Source organism: Furipterus horrens, unplaced genomic scaffold (genome assembly GCF_987537825.1).
Source record: "Furipterus horrens unplaced genomic scaffold, mFurHor1.1.pri manual_scaffold_11, whole genome shotgun sequence".
Classification (NCBI taxonomy): Eukaryota; Metazoa; Chordata; class Mammalia; order Chiroptera; family Furipteridae; genus Furipterus; species Furipterus horrens.
Window position 1 is genome coordinate 58,230,785 of NW_028327181.1, and position 16,331 is coordinate 58,247,115.

Here is a 16,331-nt window from a genome sequence, read left to right on the forward strand (position 1 = left end):
CATGCGTTGGTGTGAGCGACATGGTCCTATCATGGGGTAACCTTGAATCTGTCCTAATTTATTACTAGCAGATGTGGGACTCTCACTGTTTTTCGTAACATGTTTCTAGTAACCCACAGCGATCTTGACAGGTGTCGTGGCACTGAGACTGAAAACTGTCCCTTCGGCCAAGCCAGCCAAATGCCCACACCCAGCTCTAGGAACACAGGGCCCAGACTCACACAGGGATGCACAAGAGGAGGCGGTGGTGATGAGAGCGGAGGAGCGGGGCAAGGCGGGCAGGGAACTCAGAGGAGGGGAGGCAGGAGATCATTCACGCAGCTAAGAGAAGGGTGGTAAGAGCAGGCAGGAGTAGACAGGACAGGAGCCCTCCTTCTGCCCCTGGGGGTCCCAGAGGCATTGCCTACTCAACATCCCTCTGCCCCAGAGCCATGGGGCACTGAGGTCCCCTACTCTGGGATTCTCTCCCCAGAGCCTGGAGATCCTGGGGTGGCTGGGAAGGCTCAGGGAGGGCAGGAGAGGGCCTGGACTGGTAGATGAAAAACCAAGGGGGTGATTCACCCAAATGGGGCTGTTTGTAGGGAACTGGGCAACAGGATCCAGGGCAGAGGACCCCACTTCCCACACGCAGGCTTCCAGGGTCCTCGCCTCCAGCCTCAGCTGGCTCTGCCTCAGACCACTTGGATCATTGTACGTTTCTATGAAAACGCCCTACACTAAGAATCAAGGGGTTCCTGGGTTTACATTTGGTTCTACTCGCTACCCCACTGTGTGAATTTGGTTAAGTCCCCTCACCTCTGTGTCCCGGTTCCCTCATCTGCAGAGATGGGGGATGATGATGTTCTAGGAATTAAAAGTTATTGCTGCGAAATAGAATATAAAGTCCTATACAAATGCAGATCATTATTATTATTATTATTATTATTATTATCCTCATCATCTTCATTATTATCATAACTCATAAAATGGTGGTCTGATCTCCAGGTAGAGAGAGCTGAGGGTCCTGGGCTATTTATGTGTCTCTGAAAACATTTATGGCATCTCAACTAAGTGCCAATTCCAGCTTCAGGGATCTACTCTCGGGATCATAGCACCAGTTAATAATCACCAGTACCCAGCTGTCATCAGGTGGCTCTGGGGCCGGGTGTGAGCACTACACCCGGCAGAGCTCTCCCCAGCCTTCAAACTCCACTGCTCTGTGTCTGCATCTCCCACCACCAGCCCCCAGCCAACCACCACGCTCAGCTCTGCTTTCTCTGGCTTTCCAAACAACCAAGCTGTAGAAAACAGATAGCTGGCAAAGAGCTTCTCAGGAAAACCAAACCAAAAGAAATGAAAAACATTACTCACAACAGCCAAAAGGCAGAAACAACCCAAGTGCCATTAACCAATGAATGGATACACAAAATGTGGTCTGTCCACATGATGGAATATTATACAGCCATAAAAAGGAATGAAGTAGTGATACATGCTACAACATGGAGGAACCTCGAAAACATAATAGGCAAATCCAGAGAAGAGGCACAGTTCCCAAGTCACCTGGGCGTGAGTGTGCGGAAGTAGGCAGGTCACATATTAGAAAGCAGAGCTGGTTTATAAACAAAGCCTGAGTGCCAGGGCCCCGTGTGAGGGGAGAGAAGGGGCAGGGGGGCCAAGGGGTCTACGGGTGCCTTGGAAGGCGTGGACTAATGGCAGAGGCCAGGGCTGCGCAGGAGGTGTGCCAGGTGTGACTACCACAGGCCACAGCCTGGGCATTGAGACGTGGCCGCACCAGGGACCAAGGGAGGCCTAGGCGACGCTCCTTCTGGCAGCTGCAGGGGACATGCTGGCTTCTCCCTGTGTGTAATGGGTGAAGACGACACTACCCTTCCCTGGAAGACCCTGAATCCCTAAACTGGGCCCAGGGTAGGAGGAAGGGCAGGTGCCAAGGGGAGCCGGGATACAATAGGGTGGCCGAGCCCTGGAGACCCAGCCCTGGCCTGGCATTCGGGACAACTAAGCCTCCTCCTGCATCACGTCTCAGAGCTGAGGGAACAACCTACACACACAGACAGGCAAATCTCCCCACTCCTAAGAAAATAAGCCTTTTCTGGAAAGACAACATTTAGCGGACGGATGCTACACAGTTCCCACGTGAGCAAGCGGAGACTCTGAGGGGCCCGTGTGGACCTGAGGGTCACAGAGTCAGAGAATTTGAGAGCTGGTCCTCAGCCCCTGAGCTCTCCCACTCCCATTCCACAGCTCCTCGCGTCACAACCACAGAGCCAGCTGCACCTGCCGGAGTGCCATGGCAGGATACGAAGGGAGCGCACGGAGCACCACGTTCCCGTGCCCTCTAAGCTTGAGCTCCTGGAGACCAAGGTGGGCTGTGTGTCCTGGCGCGGGTGATGACCCCTGTGTTATTTACAAGCATCTGAGAAGACAATCCAGGTAGGAGCTGCGAAAATGCAAAAGCCACCCTGAAGGCCAGCACCCACAGGAAAAAAACCCATTTCCCAAACATTCATCATGGGTTGTGGGTTAAAACAGGTGCAGAATAGAGTATCATGAGCACATGAGGAAGGCAGGGCCAGGTCTCCGTGGGAGATCAGCTAAGGTATCCAGAGGAGGGGAGAGCTGAGCTAACTTGTAGGGAAAGGGCAACCTCTGCCTGGGAGACTGACAGAAAGGGAAAGCCCAGCAGCAGAGGCCTGGGGGAATATCGGGTGTGGCCATGGCAGAGGCAGGTCCTCAGAAAGAAGTGAACACCAGCAAACAGTCCTCAGGGTTATCACGTCCTAGGTTCTGTCTGAAGTGATCCCCATGTCCTGTCTCATTCAACACTCAGGACAGCCCTTTGCAGCAAGTATCACTAGCCCCACTTCACAGACAGGGAAATGGAGGCTCAGAGAGGTAAGTTACTTGCCCACGTTCCCACAGGAGGGAAGGAGCAGAGCCTGGACCCAGGCCGTGCGGCTCCACAGTCCACGGTGTCAACGACTGTGCACACTGCCCATGCAGAAGGACAGGAACCCATCTGAGGGGAGCGCCCGCACCCTGCTTCCCCAGAGTGGGGTGCACAATTCCCCGCTGGTGGCTGGGGTGGCCTGGGGGAGTCACTTATTGATCTTTTACAGTGACCTTCCACTTGTGACAAAGCCACTCTGATTTTCCTTTTACAGTAGTGATATTACCTTCTAAAACAAGTTTATTCAAGTTTTAAGAACTGAGCCAGTTCAAGGAAACAAGTCAGTAACTAACAGAGGTGGCACACAGACGTGACAGGAACACTGAAGGCGGTTTGCGGAAAGCTGACATTTGGGCAACAGGCACTAAGCAATCTGAACTCTGTCTTGTGGGCAAAGGGGAGCAATGGGTCTCAAAGGCAGGGCACGGTGACCTACAGGGCTTTGTAGCAGAGAGGAGGACAGAGGGACAGGAAGGGCAGGAGGCGGGGAGAGGAGTGAACCAGAGGGGCTCCTCCATGCTTACGGCCATAGAAATGAAACAAGGGGGTCAGACCCATAAGGCACCTACCTCAGAGGCAAAAAGAAGAGCACTTGGTGGAGGGTAAAGCAGGAAGAGAGCACTGAACACATGGGAAGAGTTCAGAAAATTGAATGATCAATGCTTCAGCCATGACACAGACTAAGAAGAATTGGGTTTGCAAGAGGCAGATGGTAACATTCATTCTTGACACACTGCAAGGCCCCTGGGTATCCCAGGAGCGACCCAAAAAGAACTGAAGCCTAAACAGAGAGACAGGTGTGAGAAGAACGAAGGTGGAGGCAGAGGCCATGGGAGGGGAGGCTCCAAGGAGAACAGGTAGGGCTGAAAAGGCAGAGAGGAGCAGGACTGCTTAGCAGGGACAGGAAGGGAGAAGTGAGGGAAGGGCAGGTGCCAAGGAGGGGGTGGTGGACAAGTCACCCATTAGAGGCTCCATTTCCCCAGCACCGAGGAAATCACTGACCTGCTGTGCGTGTCTCATCCAGCCCTTAATGCGCTGCATCCCTTGGAAACTGCAGCTGCCCTCATGGGGTCAGCAGTTCTGCTTGGCACTGCCCAGCCTCAGTGGAGGGAGCGCCATCATGTCAGAGCAAAGACGGCCAGCTCACAAGGTCACGGCCTCAGACGGCTTTGGAATCAAAGTCACAAAACCATGGAGACACGAAAGCACAGAATAGCAGCATCTTCTCACCCTGTCAGTATTTCTTGACCAGGATGACAAGAACATGGGTGCTTATTTTATGATTTGGATGTATGATGTATATCACAATAAAAAATAACTTTAAGTAGTTCCCCCTCACTTCGTTTAGAAGAGAGAGATATAAATATGGATGTGCATATGGATAGGGACAGAATGATACCGATAGAAATAGTCTTAAGCCTGTTGAGTCTTCCATGATGAACATATCAGAGTGACCATACGCATTTATGCTTCTCTGAAGCCCCTTAAAAAAATAGATATTTTTTTAATAAGGAAAAAAGTGTGAACTGACAATGCAAATGTAATAGAAAGAAAAATTCAGCCTACATGAGATCACAGGTGCCTGGAAGATGGACAGTGATGGAGGAGCTGGGGGAATGCTTGATACTTGAGACACTAGTCTTTAACCCTGCCCCCCCCCATTACTTCCTAACCAGCCAGATGACCTTTCCCACATTCACCACCATGAGAAACTGAACAGTCCCTGAGAAAAGACAGCAACGGGGTTCCTCCAATGGAAAGGGCAATCATCACCCTGCAGGAAAACCCCCAGGTGGCACGCCAGCCCAAGCACACAGACCCCCCAACCCCTTTCTTGGTGCCTTGCTCTTGGGTACAGAGAGACAGCCAAGAGTGGCCAGACATCAAGAGGAACCTGAAGTAGACAATGCAAGGAACTCATGGAAACGTAAAAAAAAAAAAAACTATAAATTAATATCCTCAGAGAGATAAGATTTTTTTGTATCCACAAAAAAGACACAAAGAGAGAGTGCTATAAAAATGGAATGATCAGGAAAGAGACAGATCTTAGAAAACAGAAAAAGGATTGGAAGACTAAGTTGAGGATGTCTCCCAAAAAGAACAAAAACAAAGATGTAGAAAATGAAAGAGGATAAGAGCATCAGAGGATCCAATATCTGATCAATAAAGGTTCTGGAAAGAACAGAGAAGAGAGGGCAGTTGTGGCAGCTAGTCTCTAAGATGGCTTCCCAAAAAGCATATCTCTTGACAATACCCTTGGACCCACCTTGCTTGAACCTAGGCTGGCCCTGTGACTCAGTTTTGACCAATAGAATGGGATACGGTAACCACTTACCATATTTTTCGCTCCATAAGATGCACTTTTTTTTCCCAAAAGGGAGGGGGAAATGTCTGTGAGTCTTATGGAGCAAATACTGCATCACAGACCATGATGTGTATTACCTGATCTGTCAGCGGTGGCAACAGCTGTTAGAAGAGGAAGTGGGGGGCCTGCACGAAACCCCTGGGGACACTTAAATGTCCCACTTTACTGCTGAATCTCAGGGCGTCTGATCAGTATGAAGATAGCAAAGAAAGTGATATCAGTGATTGTGAGCAACTGAGCTTCATAAATTCTGACACTAGCGATGATGAGTTCTTGGGGTTCCCAGAAAACTAGAAGAGTACTTGAACCTTAAAGTCTCTCCTCATTTGTTAATGACAGTGATGACGGTCCTTAATACTGCTGTTGACTGCTGTTCTCTTTACATGATAGAAATATTATTGTTATATTTTATTAAATATTTTAGTACACCATTTGGTTCAGACTATTTTTTTTTCTTGTTTTCCTCCTCTAAACCTAGGTGCATCTTATGGTCAAGTGCGTCTTATGGTCAAGTGCGTCTTATAGTGCGAAAAATACGATAACTTCTAAGGCTGAGTCATAGCAACCCTTTAAAGCTTCTACCTCAATCTCTAGGAACATTTGCAGTAGGAAAAGCAAGCCAACGTGTAAGGACTGACTATCCTGAGATTGCCATGCTGCGGCTACAATATGGACAGGCTCCATGGAAGGACATCCGGCCAACTCCCAGATATTTCAGACACCCCAGTCCATGCAGGTGAAGAAATCATCTCACACAGTTCAGCAGGTGTCATGAGGAAAAGAACCAAGCAAGAGCCAACACCCCAGACATACAGCCCCAGCTGAGCATCTCAGCCATTTCCAGACATCTGAGCCCCCAAGCTGCGGTCTCAGACATTATAAAGCACAGATGAACCACCCATTGCCAAGGCAACCAATAAAATGGTTACTGTTTCGCCATAATAGGAGCAAATTAACAGAAAATCAGTACAAAAACATTTCCCAGAACTGAAAGATCTGAGTCTGGGTCCACCACGTACCTAGCACATGAATGACAAAAGATTCATCCAAAATATTGTCAGGTGATTTCAGAACATCTGGGTAAATGAAAAATCCTCAACAACTCCAGAGAGGAAATATAAATACACACTGTATGCAAAGGAGTATAAGTCATCATATTATTAGACTTTTCAACAGCAACTCTAGAATCTAGTAGGCAATGATGTAGTACCTTCGAAATTCTGAAAGAAAATTACTTTCAACCTATCATTTTATACCCAGGCAAAATACAAACTGAGTGTGAGAGTAGAATAAAGACTTTCTGGAATATGCAAGAGCTCAAAAAAATTTAATGCCTGCACCCTTTCTTGAGTTCAAAAGCAACAGTCTGGTAGAGGAGAAAGGGCTCTCAAAGTGAGGTCTCCTGACAGAAGGGATGGAATTGACAATATATCTGGTGTTCACAAGCTTTGGATAGAAAAAAATTTTAAGGAATTATGGTAGAATAAATAAAATAGAAAAATATAGGTATAAAGAAAACTATGCTAATAAGGAGAGCATGTGTTAATCATTAACTCCAGGAAAAATAAAAGATTAGACAAGAAAACCTAATTATAGCACCTCCCCAGCTCAACAATGAACAATATTTACACGGTCATAATAAATAAACATTGACTATTGAGTCGAACCAAAAATGGTGTTCCTGGGAGAACACACGGCTTACGGAGTGGTCCCAGGTCTTGGCTGAATTCCTAGGAAGCCCTAGGAGAGAAGGAGCCCCGCCTCAGTGTCCAGCACAACAGTGTGTGAGGCCAGCCATGCTAAGGAGCCACCCAACAGCCTGCTGGCATTGGGAGTCACCCTATGACAGAGCGGACCGGCCTCCCAGCTAAGCCATCACTGCACCCTAGGCCAAGACTCAGCCTCTTAACTCTTAACTCTTCTGAATCAGTTATCACTTGGTGACAATAGATTAGAGAGTGTCATCATTAGTTCAAACTACATGACAGTCTCTGTGGCTTCAGACCATAGCACTTTAGAGCAAATATGTCTGGTCTATTCAATTAATAATGTTATTCCCTATCTGTTTCACTCATTAGAAAGAGAAATACTTGGAGCTGCTTTTTCCAGTATGGAGAGAGGCCACCCTCGTTCTTACATCACTGGGAAAGAAATGTCCAGGGCACCAGGGTCCAGGGGTAGCTGACTCAGCCTCCAAGATCCGGGGCTGGATCTCATCTTACCAACAACGTGCTCTAACCCAGCCTGCAGAGCCCAATACAGATGAACCCAATCCGGTGACACCAAACCTCCTGCTCCCTCCCAGCACTGGCTGCTTCCTCGGGGACATTAGGAAAGAGAGGAAGAACAGGGTAAGTGTGAGAGGCTGCAGGGGCACACTGGAATCTGAGCACAGCGCTTGCAGGATATGCTATGGCCGGGAAGTTCGGGAAAAGGGCTCTGCAGCCTGGAGCACCCTGGACAATCAAGATCTGCAAGAGATGAGCAGAAACCTACTCCCCTGGCCTGGCCCACGTCCCTCCCGACTCAGTGAGGACAGAGGGCCTCCATGAGCGCCCCTACCATCGGGCCCCTTCATTGGTCTCTAATGTGCACCCTGCCCACAGGCCCAGGCCCCGCACAGGGGCTGGCACTGAATGATCTGAAGAACGAATAAGCAGATGAGAAGCTCATAAACCCTCAGAGGGAGGGGACGAAGTTAGAGCAGCGTGGGGCAGGCCCTTACCCCCACTGCAATTGGGTCTATTCTCAGCTGCTGGCTCTGAAAGACCTCAACTCCCTGCTCAGGTGTCTGAGATGGAGTTAACCCTTTCCCCGCCAGTAAGATCTGTTACTCAATTCACGTAATTCCCTGGTAACTGATTCTGCTCCTGACCTTGGATTACTCCTCTGGACATGGATAGTAGAGATCAAAGAATTATCCTTCCTCTTCATCACCATCATCATCACACCAGCTTCATCATCATCATCATATTATCATCAGCAGCAGCATCATACCAGTTTCTTCATCATCATCATACCAGCTATTATTTATTCAGCACTGTGTGAAGATCTTTACATGCATTATTTCATTTGATCTTCTCAACTACCCTATAATACAGAATTATTCTCCCACTTTACAGATGAAGAAACTGAGGCTCAGAGATGTTCCATGACTTGTGAAAGGTCCTACAGCAAGTAAATGTCAAAGCTGGGACTCTAAGGAACCCTGGAGAGTAGATTCTGGATGGCTCCTCTCTGCCTCACTCCTACCTTGGAGGCCTCAGCGCAGGTCCCACTCCCCACCCCCACCCCCAGCAGGCCTGGTCTCCAAGAGCTGGCAGCTGAGTCACTGGGATCATTTATTAAACCTTCTTTTGGAAAAAGTGAAGTTCAAAGGCCTGGGAGTGCCGTCCTAGACCAACCTGAGGTCCAAAAGCAAGGCTACTTGGGAAAGGGCCTGAGGTGAGGTTTTCTGTTATTGTTGTTGGTGCTGTTTTTGTTCTTTTAGACAGTTTTTTCATTTGCTAAATGCCTACAAACTATCCTTTCAAGTACAAATAACCCGTTCTGGATTGTTTAAAAGGGTACACTAAGGGAGACACCATCCTTCGATTTCTGGTTTTTACATTTTTATTGTAAATATTAATACATACTCATTGGTTAAAAAAAGAAATACAGAGAAGCCAGGGGCATCTAGTCAAGTGCACTGGGTGTGGGGAGGGGCCCTGCCACATCTGCTTTTTGCTTTTTGCTCTCCTGAGGCAACTCATCAAACCAGAGCACACAGGGCCGGGGGCAGCAGACGCAGCACCTGCCGCAGGGAACCAGGGCCCAGAAAAGGCTGCTGCCCAGGCCTTCCCGCTGAATCATTTCCAGCTGCCCTGGTCAGTAAGTGACAAGATGATGCATCAAAGTCAATAGTGCTAAATGGGTCTGTCCATGGACACAGCATAATTCTCCTCAGGAGACATGATGAAGTCAGCCTCTGCAGGCAGCTGGGGCCACTAAGAATTAAGGGTCCTTACCCAGGGCCCTGTCATCCCCTCCCAGATCTGCTCGCTGACCCAGCTGGCCAGACCAAACAGGGACAGGAAGAGGCCACTCCTATGCCAGCCAGAAAATCAGCCAATCAATAGGCACTCCTGGGGGCCCTGGCCTCAGAGCTCAGTGGATGTGGTGGGACGAGCGGACACAAAGCCTTTCTGCCAGAGGAGCTGAGCACAGCGTGAAGACTTGGTGGGGCACCCAGGCCCTCTGCGAGCCCCCAAGGCAGCCTCCGTGCATCGCCGGGCTCCTGTGGGCACTAGGTAACTATTTGTTGAGTGAATAAGAGAGGCTGGTGGCTATCCTAGGTCAGTGCCCCAACAGAAAGCATGATGAGAACCTTCCAGCCAGATTCTCCAGGAAATGGGTCTATTTGCAGGCCAGGCTGCCAGCGCTCTGAGGGCAGGAACTATCTCCGCCATCTCCCCATAGCTCGGGGGGCCCAGGGCAGCATTCACACACCACAGGCCTCAAAATTGTCCGTCAAGACTAAGACCTTAGATTGTATAACAACTTTCACTGAAAACCTCTATTATCATCTTCATTGCCAACCACAATTTTGTGAAGCTGCTCAGGACCAGGAGGGGTGTTTTCATCTCACATGCAGGTGAGTGAGCTGAGGCTCAGGGAAGGCTGAATGATTTGCCACAGGAAGCACAGCTGGAGGAACTAGAACTCAAACTCAAGAATTGTGACCGAGCGATCCCGTTTATGTCAGAAGTGAAGGAGCAGACAAACGAATGGAGGACAGAAGGAATGAAAAGATGGCTGCAGCCCCTGCTCTCCTGCACTCTGCCCTTCCACCACACGGGATCCCTCTGCCCCACAGCACAGCATGGCATTCACTGCTCTTAGTGTTCCTGCTCAATCAGGGTCCTGCCATGTGAGGATGGTCCTCACTCGCAGCGCCATCTCCAAGCTTCCAGGGACCACAGCCTGTGCTCCTACCATGCCCCCCAGCCCGCACCTCAAACAGCCCTGAGCGATACATTTCTGTCTGGCTGAGCAGAGGACATGGCGGTGACCTTGTTGGCAATAGCACCTCATGCTGTTGCACGGCTCGCCTTGCTTAGGCCAGGAACACAAGCCTGCAGGAAGATGTGGCGTCCTGCAAATCCTCCCTGCAGTCTGGGCACTGTCCCTGGGGAGAGGAGAGCAGGCAGAGGTCCGGTCTGCCCAGGAGCCCACAGTCCACACAGACAGGCAACTTCAACGGCCTAGCTAGCTTTGCTATTGCTCAAAGACTGGGCGAAGCGCCCCCATCTCCTCCTGGTCCTATGTGGGCTCCTCCTGGATGAAAAGGTAAGCTGGAAGTAGAGAAAAAGGGCTTCCACTTGCCTATCTGGGTCAGAGCCTTTGAGGCCTGGCTGATGAGGCCGCAGGCCACATTACAGTGCCCTGGGATGGGATTCTCCGCCCTTGCCACAGGAAACAGAACTCACTAAAGCCCAAAGCTCAAAGCCAACTCCCAAGGGAGGCAGCAGCTTTATCCTGCTCCCAGCTGCGGACATGATATATAAATGAGATTTTTAAAAAATGTTTGTTTTACAGATTTACAGAAAGGAAGGGACAGGGGAGAAGAGGAGAGGGCAAAGAGAAAAGACAGGAAAGACAGGGTGGAGAGAAGAAAAAGAGAGAAAATGGAAGCTTTTGGAAGCTTTTAGATAGAAGACAGTTCACTCCCCATCGAGGCCAAAATCCATCAGTTACAAGGCTAGTGAGAAGCCCCGGCAGGCCGGGAGGCACCCAGAGCCCAGGCCTAGGGCAGGAACATCAGCGGAACCACACCAATGGCTGGGCCAGGCCTTTCAGGGTCCTCCTGAATTCTGCCAGAAATGTCCGGAGGGAGGAAATCTCTGAGTGCTCCCCAGAGGCACCCCAGCACAACCAGCAGACAAGAAGTGCTTCTACCCCAAGCCTGAGGAACTGACTATCCCCCTCCTCCCCCTCCCCAACCCGGGTTCAGACCCTCACCCAGAAGGCCATTCCCTCCAGCTCCCTGGCCCCAACCACATGGTGACCTTGAAATGGAGAGGACAGAGGAGGTGGTCCAGAGCAGGAGGCTGCTCTGCAGCCCAACCCCCACCATACTGCCCTCCCACTGAGTAACCTGCAGCCCCTCAGAAGAGGGGCTGCTGAGGCCTGTCCGTACCCCGCCCCTCCAAGACCAAGGGCACTATTAGGGAGCAGTCATGGGAGAGTCCTCAGTAAGGGCCTGAGGAGCGGCAAAGACCCCTCTTCTCCTCAACAGGGACCGGACATTCATTCAGGGAGCGTTTATGCAGCGCTCACTAGGTGCCCGCACAGTGCCAACCACGAAGGACCTGATGGGAGTAAGTGGTGCCTAAGCCCCTCCTCCCTCACACGGGCCTCCAGGGCATCCCTGAGTCCTCCCCACCTCCCAAATCGATTCCCTTCTCTCCACCCCACTGCCGCTGTCCCCCCATCACCTCACCTGGACAGTGGCGCCACCATCCCAACCCACATCCATCCATTGCACCCCTCCATCTACTCTCCAGGCTGTCAAGTCAGCAAGATCGGAGCCACACGGAATGAGCCTGGTGAGGAAAAGACCTGCCCAAGTCCTGCCGAGGATCTGAACGAACATCCCGTCCTGGCCGTGGATCTGTCACGGCAGTAATGCAGCTGCCGGAGAGGCGGGGGACCCTCCCAGCCATGCCTCCCTTGACGCACCCTCTCCCCACTCAGGCCCACTGTGCCAGAGCTGCATTTGCCTGCCCACGATGACTCCCCAGTTCCTCTCTTCAGCTCGGGCCTCTCCCCGGAGCCTCAGACTCCCCTGCCAACTAGAGGTCTCCCCTTGGGCTCTCACAGCACCGCAAACTCAGCATGTCCAAAAGCAACCTCTTCACCCCTTCAACTGCTCCTCCTCCCAGAGTCTGCCTCTCAGTTAAAGCGCCAAGCCCTCCTGACACTTCCTTCTGCTTGACAGGCAGCCCCAGGTGCGCCCACGGCCCAGCAGCAGGGCTGTCACCTGGAAGCTCACTTCAGACGCAATTCTCGGGCCTCCCCAGACCCGCCCATGGGAACCTGCCTTCCGACAAGATGCCCAGGTGACCGGTGCGCACAATCAAGGGTGAGAAGCGCAGCTCTAATAACCAACCATGCTTTCCGTCTGCCTCCTACATTTATTTCTCTCAAGTCCGCCCTCCTCCCTCCATCCCCCTCCATCAGCTCCCCAGGATACCTCCCTAACCAGTCTCCACAATCCCACTCTTATCCCACTCCAATACCTTCTCCCCCAGGAGCTGAAGTGACCCTTCAAAATGTAAATCTGATCATATGAGTCCCCTACGTAAGGCCTTGAAATGACTTCCCATCCCCTTCACTATAAAGACCAAACTTCATGCTTTCATTCAGGACATTTTTACTGAGCCATCTATGTGCCAGGCACTGTTCTAGACAATGGAGAGAGAACGGTGAACAAAACAAGCAAAAACCCCTACCCTTGTGGAGCTTATATCCCAATGGGAAAAGAGACAATAAACACCTAATAATATAAAAATTTTAAGTAAAAAAACTTTAAATAGTATTCTTAAAATAATATTAAAACTTGGTATATTTAAAGGTATATCAAGTAGTAACACATGCTATGAAGAAAATTAAAGTGGAAAAAAGTTTGCAGATTCCAAGAGGGTCATCAGAGAAGACTTCAATGTGAAAGTGACATTTGAGGGAAGACCTGAAGGCAGCAAAGAAGCAAGTGATGAGGGTTTCTACAGAAAAAAGCATTCCGGGTCGAAGGAACAGCAAGTGCAAAGGTCCTGACGTAGAAGTGTAGCTTGGCTGGGCAGAGTGAGCAAAAGGGAAAGAATAGGAGCTGAAGGCAGAGAAACCACAGGGAGGGGGAAGATCTTGTAGTGTCAAGGGGCCACCATAAGAACTTTGTCTTTCACTGCAGGAAACAGGAAGCCATGGCAGGGAGGGTTGTAAGCAGAACAGAGACGTGATTAGCCATTCAGAGGATGGTTCCAGCTGCAGTGCTGAGGACAGAGTGGCGACAGGGAGGCTGTTTAAAAGGTTACAACCTCAGTGGCCCAGATGAGAGTTGAAGACGGATTGGACTAGACCGACAGTCATCTAGATGGTGGGAAGTGGTCCAACTCCGGATGCAGTATGAAGGTAGAGCCGACAGGCTTTGCTGAGTGAGGGGCTGGAGATGGGCAGTAAGAAATAGAGAAGTCGAGGATGAGACTAAGAATTTTGACCTATGCAGCTGAGATGGGAAAAACTACAGGAGGGATGAGTCAGGGAAGTGTGAGGGGGAGGGGAATAGAGACCAAGAATTCCACCTTGGACCAGTTCACTTTAGAAGGCCTTTCAGACAGCCAAGTGGAGATCACCGAGGGAGACAGAAAAGAAGAAGCAACCCAGACAGAGCACATCAAAATCAGAGGAGGAGGATAAGAGGGAGGTGGACTAGCTGGGAGACAAGGGGGAGGTGGGGGGACTGGCGGGATGATGAGTCTTCATGAGCAAAATAAAAAACATGTTTTAGGAAGGAGGGGGTATTAAGCTGTGTCAAAGGACTCTAAGCTTCAGGCAAAAAAGGTCACCACTAGATTTGGTAATCAGACAGGCACTGTGGCGTGGTGGGGAGCAAAGCCAGGTCAGTCTTCTAGAAGTTCTGCTGTAAAGGGAAACAGGGAAAGCAGTGGCTGGAGGTGGATACGTGGTTGAGGGAAGTTGGGGTGGGGGTGGGGTCAGTCCTTGTTGGTCGACAGCTTGTTTTCAAGGGATGTCTCATTTTCTCTAGATTCAAACCTTCAGATGAGGACCCCTCTCCTCTCCTAGTGCCCGCCATCCCATTAGAAGGCCATTCATTCTCAAGCTTGCAATGCAACCATCTAGGGCCACAGGTGAAGACAAGGTAAAAGTTCAACTCTCCCCAAGAAAAGAAAAGATCAGGTGGAGCTAGAAATTTTTCTGATATTCCAACCATTCTTCCTTTGAGTCTTGAATGTTTTTAGTCTTCATGACTTTCCATTAAAATGCAAATGTCCCAGCTAGCCAGAGGGGAGGGAGCCTGATCTGGGCATCCTGGGTAATCCCTCATCTTTTTTTCTTTTAATTGAGAAAACATTGGTTTATAACAGTATGAAGTAATTCAACATTTGTATATACTATAGCATGCTCACCACCAAGTCTAATTTCTATCCATCAACACAACTGAAATATTATTAACCAGTGTCACCCCAATATTTATCTGTTTTGCCCTCCCTCCATTCCCTTCCTCTCTAGTAACCACTGATACCCAAAGAATAGAAAAACACTAGTTGGAAAACATACATGCACACCTGTCCTGACCAGTGTGGCCCAGTCAGTTGGGCATCAGCTGGGGAAGAGAAAGATCATTGGTCCGATTCCTGGTCAGGGTACATGCCTAGATTTTGGATTCCGTCCCCCAATAGGGAGTGTATGAGACACAATCAACAGATGTTTCTCTCCCTTTCTCTCTCCCTCCCTTCCCCTCTCTCTAAAAATCAATAAATATAAAGATATATGCACGCCTATGTTCACTGCAGCATTATTTATGATAGCCAAGATATGGAAACAACCTAGGAGTCCATGGAGGGATGATTAGATAAAGATGTGGCATACACAGTATACAATGGAATACTACGCAGCCCTAAACAGGTGAAATCCTGCCATTTGCAGCAACATGGATGGAGCTTGAGGGTATTATGCTAAGTGAAATAAGTCAAATGGCAAGAGAGAATACCATACAATTTCATTCATATATTGAATATTTAAAAAAATGAATAAAAAACCTCATAGAGGCAGAAAACAGATCGATAATCCTCATCTCATAATCCTCATATTGCTCCACAGCTAACCCAGAGGGAGGCCCACTGCACCCCAAGTCCCCAAGCAGAATCCTTTACCTCCCACTCAATCTTCAAAAGACAGTTGTTTTATTATCCATACTGTACTGATTCTCCAAGAAATTATGTAATTTATCCACAGTCCTAGAGCTAGAATGTGGCAAAGCCAGGATCTGAAACCAGGCCATCTGACTCCAGGGCTCACACACCATGTTTTATTCAGTTTCTTCCACTTTTTTGGGGGGGGGTGTCTATTAACGTTTTTCACTTTTTAAAAATTGTAAAACATACATAACAAAATTTACCATCTTAACCATTTTAAAGTATAAAATTCAGTGGCTTTAAGTGCATTCAAAATGTTGTACAAGGATCTAAGACAGTGGAGGAGTAGGTGGAAGTTAAAACCAAATTGGAATTACAGCTGAAACACAGAACAATCAATCTGAATAACCAACTGAAGACCGGCCGAACAGAAGTCCTATAACCCAGAATTTACAGAAGCCATACTGATGAAGCTGGTAGGAAGAACAGAGATGCAAAAGGTGCAGGCGCTGTACCCACATGCAGTGGTTGAGAATCTGAGGGGATATCTCAGCTGCAAAGTTTTCCCCTGAAGGGTGTTGTTACAGAACAGGGGTGTCCATAAACCCCCAGAATTTGCAGGCTGGGGAATGGGGGAAAAGGAAGCAGCTTTCAGGATGCCTTCACATGCCTGAGGCTAGTGGCTAGTGTCTTTGTTATGCAAATGGATTTGATGCATCCAAGGCCCGGGAAGATGGGAGGGGTCTTGGACCGTGGGATGGTACTGAAGAGCTCACGGAGCCTGCGTGAGGGTCTGTGAATGGTCAGAACTGGGTACCATGCTCACTGAGTTACAGGACACAGTCAGGGATTTAAAAATAAGTGGCACACATTTTAACAACACACACACCATGCTACTTTGAAAAGAAGGGTTCTCCATGAGGTTTGGAGAAGGTGCTCTCCATGCGGATTAGAAACGGGGAACACCATGTGGCTTGGGAAAGGAAGGAACACCATGCAGCTTTGAGAACACCTTGCAGCTTGGAGAAGGGGGAATACCTTTGTGGTTTTGGAAAGGAAGGCTGGGAATTCACGTGGCTCTGGATTAAAAGCTGGTGGACACCAC

The 16,331-nt window shown here is 49.3% G+C and overlaps 1 protein-coding gene across 1 annotated transcript in view; it reads right to left on the reverse strand.

Annotated features, from left to right (window-relative positions):
• Nucleotides 1-16,331, reverse strand: part of RAP1GAP2 (RAP1 GTPase activating protein 2) — a 132,831-nt gene that overhangs the window by 96,316 nt on the left and 20,184 nt on the right. The gene's annotated exons all lie outside the window — the stretch shown is intronic.